Genomic DNA, 636 nt, shown 5'->3' with positions numbered 1-636 from the left:
AAGTTAAGATAAATATTATCTTATCTTATTAGAAGTTGAGATAAATATTATCTTATTTTATTAGAAGTTGAGATAACCATTATCTTATCTTATTAGAAGTTGAGATAAATATTTTCTTATCTTATTAGAAGTTGAGATGAATATTATCTTATCTTATTAAAAGTTGAGATAAATATTATCTTATTAGAAGTTAAGATAAATATTAGGCATGTGTACAATGCCTATAAACAGACTTAAATCTTATAAATATAAATCTTATAGATAAATTAGATAAATATTAGACATGAGTACAAAATAAATAATAAATAAATAAATATTAGGCATGTGTATGATGCCTTTAAATAGACTTAAATCTTATAAATAAAAATCTTATAGATAAATATTAGACATGAGTACAAAATAAATAATAAATAAATATTAGGCATGCCTGTAGACGTAGGTGCCCACATCAGCGTGTGTGATGCAGGCCAGCCTTCCCTGCTGGAGGTGACAGCGCAGGACAGCCTTCTTGACGGCCTGCAACCTGCCTTCCTGCACCTGCTGCAGGTGGGTGTTGCTGCACCTGCTGCAGGTGGGTGTTGCTGCACCTGCTGCAGGTGGGTGTTGCTGCACCTGCTGCAGGTGGGTGTTGCTGCA

The sequence above is a fragment of the Hyalella azteca genome, unplaced genomic scaffold (genome assembly GCF_000764305.2).
Source record: "Hyalella azteca isolate HAZT.00-mixed unplaced genomic scaffold, Hazt_2.0.2 contig4190, whole genome shotgun sequence".
Taxonomy (NCBI): Eukaryota; Metazoa; Arthropoda; class Malacostraca; order Amphipoda; family Hyalellidae; genus Hyalella; species Hyalella azteca.
The sequence above is the reverse complement of the archived record's forward strand: the minus strand, read 5'-3'. Positions refer to the sequence as shown.